The sequence below is a fragment of the Cupressus sempervirens genome, chromosome 9, assembly GCF_028749045.1.
Source record: "Cupressus sempervirens isolate cs-2001-9-10 chromosome 9, ASM2874904v1, whole genome shotgun sequence".
Taxonomy (NCBI): domain Eukaryota; kingdom Viridiplantae; phylum Streptophyta; class Pinopsida; order Cupressales; family Cupressaceae; genus Cupressus; species Cupressus sempervirens.
Window position 1 is genome coordinate 24,963,283 of NC_143126.1, and position 3,774 is coordinate 24,967,056.

Sequence of the window (3,774 nt, forward strand, 5' to 3'; positions counted from 1 at the left end):
TTAGTGTCCATACTAAGAGCCTATGTTTCATATTTTGAGTCATTTTGAATCTGTTTGACTAGGTTTTGAATCCCTCAAAGTTGGTCTCCTAATGTTGTCATGCGGATGCAATTAGTTCTGAATTTTGGGAAGCCCTATTTGACTTGCTATAACTTTGACCTAGTTGGCCAAAATGAGAAAATTCCTTTTGTGTTGCATTTTATAGGTCAAATAATTTCTATGTTTCAAGTTTGACCTTATGATGAATTCATTTCATTAGTTCTCAAACACGATTCCAAATGCAATTTCTAACTTTGTACTAGTGTCAAGAAGTGCAGATTTGTCAAAACCCTTGTTCCTGATGTTATATCTCAAAATCTATGATAGGTGAGATCAAATGGATTGCACCATTGTATTGTACATTAAAAATAATTTAAACATGTCAATTTTCAAGTCTTGATGAATCCATCTACACACTTTCCTAAGTCAATTCCATTTACAAAAACCACTTTCTAACATTGTTTTCAATTTGCAAATTCTGAGTAGCTCACTTTGACCATTCACCATTTTTTCCCAGTTATTTATCATGAGCCCAAATCATAGATTTATACTCCCTATGATAATGAACCAATGCCCCAGTTTTCAAAGCCAAATCCGAATGCAGTTTATTGTTTTCTAACATGTTTTCTTGCAAGTAGTTTTGAGAGGTCAACTTAAACAGTCAATATATTTTCACTGAGAATTTGTTTTGAGATGAGAATCAGTGCCCCAATTTTTAGAGCCAATCAAGTGCTTGGGTTAGTTTTTAAAGCCAGTCAAAAGACCCTCTGGCATTAAAGTCTCAATTTGTAGATTAATAGTAAAATAAGTTGTAATTGATGGTTCAGTAATCAAATTTGATTTTGATCAATATCAGATGATGAATGGATCATTTGAGGATTTATTTGTTTGGAAATAATGTTTTTTTTAGCCAGACCCACTTTGGGGCCCAACTAATCTTATCAGAATGATGGGGCATTGTGGTATTTTCAAGATAATTTAAAAAGGAATTAGAATGGATTTTTTTTATTAGAATTTCCTTATCTAATAATGATGTAAGTTAGCATTGGTCATGTAGAGAGAGATGAACTTGCCAAATTTTGTTGGGAGATCAAATTATAGGAAAGAATGACTAGAATGGGTACTTTTTTCCAAGAGATGAATACCAAACTAAACGTTTGACTTGTCAAGAGAGGAGAAAAAAACATGTCCACTAATGATGAATGTATTTGAGTGGATAACTCTATATCAAGGACTCAATTTCTCTGCATTGTTTGATAGGCGAAAGGTTCATTAGGGAAGACTTAATGAGAATGAATCACGTAGATATTTCTAACAGCTTATAGATGCTCTTGATTTCTATCATAGCAAGGGTGTTTACCACAAGGATTTAAAACTTGAAAATCTTCTCCTAGACTTTCAAGAAAACTTGGAAATTTCAAATTTTAGACCGAGTGCCTTGTCTGAACAAGAAGATGGACTTCTGCATACCACTTGTGGAACACCAAATTATATAGCACCTAATGTTCTAGGGCACAAAGGTTATGATGGTGTAGCATTAGATGTGTGGTCTTGTGAAGTAATACTATATGTTTTAATGGCAGGATATTTTCCATTTGATGAAAGTGATCTTGTGAGTTTTTATAGAAGGATCAATAAGGTAAATTTTTCTTGCCCAAATTGGTGCTTAGCTAGTGCCCAGTCTTTAATTTCTAGAATTCTTGATCCAAATCCTATTAAGTGAATAAAAATCAAAGAAATTTAGGATCATGAGTGGTTCAGGGAGAATTATGAGCTAGCACAACTTTATGAAGATAAGAATGTTAACTTGGATGACATACTTGCATTTTTTGATGATGCAGAGGAGAGATATGTAAGTGAGCAAAGAGAAAGACATCTCACAACACTTAAAGACAAGGAATACCACTGTCAACACCAGATATGTTTGGGATGTCATGTGAGAGGAAGATAGCCACTCGAAAAGCAAAGACCATGTCAAAGGAGCCACTCAACTTGATCAATTTGTACAAGCCATTGGAGGCAGGTTATAGAGCCCTGTGGCAACCAAGGAGAACATGCATAGAAGGAAAGGGTTTTATAGTTTGGAAATCTACATCAAAAAATGACATATGGAGGAAATTGCATCAACAGGTTTCCTAGGTAATGGTGGATTTCCTTCGAAGATGAGATTGAAAATGTTTGGCAGTTCAGGTATGATATGCTTTGTAAATGATGATCTTACGATGTATATGGGATTTCTCAATGAGTTGAAGGGTGACATCTTCCTTAAGTGCATTCATTGTACTGTGTAATGTTATGTAAGACACATTGAGAATGACACACTTCTTTTTGAGATTCCTGTGACACCTCGTTCTCATCAAATGTTGATAAAGAATGCATGGATGGTGAACAAGGGAAGGGGAGATGTAGTCAAGCTTAGAGAACTGTGCAGTATGTTATGCTCTAAGCTCTTCTCTTCTTAATTAATTTATGTTTTCTTTTTTGAATCATGTAATTTTGAAAGGTTATGCACTTAGACCCTTTGTTGATGATCCATCAAAAAAAATTGTACAGTGTCAGGGGGCTTGTGTGTTAGGTAGCTCTAAAGGATTTCTCAACCCAGTGTGCTCATGGGAGTTGTAGACATTTATGTCTTCACTCCCTTGCAATTACTTTTAATACTATCTTATAGCAACTAGGAGAAGACTCCTTTAGAATGGTGTTTGTGGGTGCCATGCTTCCTTCTGATGTCAAGGAGGACTAGCAATTGGGCTCTCACTCCAAGCACATTAACAAGTGCTAGGGTTTTCAAAATTTGAACAAGATCATTTAGAAGAAGGTCAATGTTGGCATTGCAGGAGCTAAAGAATGTGGAGATATGGCACCGACAAAAGACCCTGTGCGAACAAGAGGAAAGCCGTGCCAAGAACAAGCTTAGCTTTTATCGCACATTCACCAAGTGGGTGAGTTTGAAAGGGTTTAAATACAATTCTACACTTAATACATAATGTCTTAAAAGAAAATGGCTTTTGTAAGCCACAAGTTGACATGGGGCCCCTATAGCCAACCTGTATGTGGATGACAGATGGAAGATGATGTAAAAAAATTTTAGACAAAGATGCATGTGAGTTGATGTGGAGGCAGATGCACACAATCATGAAATGTGTCCTCATCCTACGGTGGGTGCATGCCCACAAAATAAAGATGCGAGGAAGTTAAATAATGTAGGCATGTGGGAAAATGACAAGTGGCAGTGAGTCCTAGTGCATGGTGGCATGGAAATCAATGATAGGTTTAGACTGGAGGCTTAACATCATTCCACATGGTGAGATTGAATAGTCAGCACATCCCTGCAAAAGAAAGTTTCCCAAATGTTAAGAAATGTAGGTAAGAAAGAGAGTGTCATGTGGTAGTGGTCCCGATTGGCAGTGATGTGGTGGATGCAGGTTTCAAACCAATAAAAAAGTGCCACATGGTGATGATGTGGTAGGTAATGTGACATGGCAGATGATGCAGTAGTTTGAGAGCCAATCAGATACTACCATGTGGTAGTCAGTTAAACCTAGTTTGACCCCAAAATTGAAGGAAGAGGGAAAAAATTAAATATTTTTTAAATGTCAAATTTAAAAAGTATTTTCTCAAACATGTCACTTGCAGAAATTTTTAATTCAAAAGGTTTTATTCTAAAGTTTATACTTTATAAAATTTTAAATTTTTCAAAATTAAATTTGTAGACCAGATAGTTCTAGTAGGGGA

General features: G+C 35.8%; 1 pseudogene; it reads left to right on the forward strand.

Annotated features, from left to right (window-relative positions):
* Nucleotides 1-1,237: 1,237 nt before the first annotated feature.
* Nucleotides 1,238-1,990, forward strand: LOC149537445 (CBL-interacting serine/threonine-protein kinase 8 pseudogene; annotated as a pseudogene).
* The last annotated feature ends 1,784 nt before the right edge of the window (nucleotides 1,991-3,774 follow it).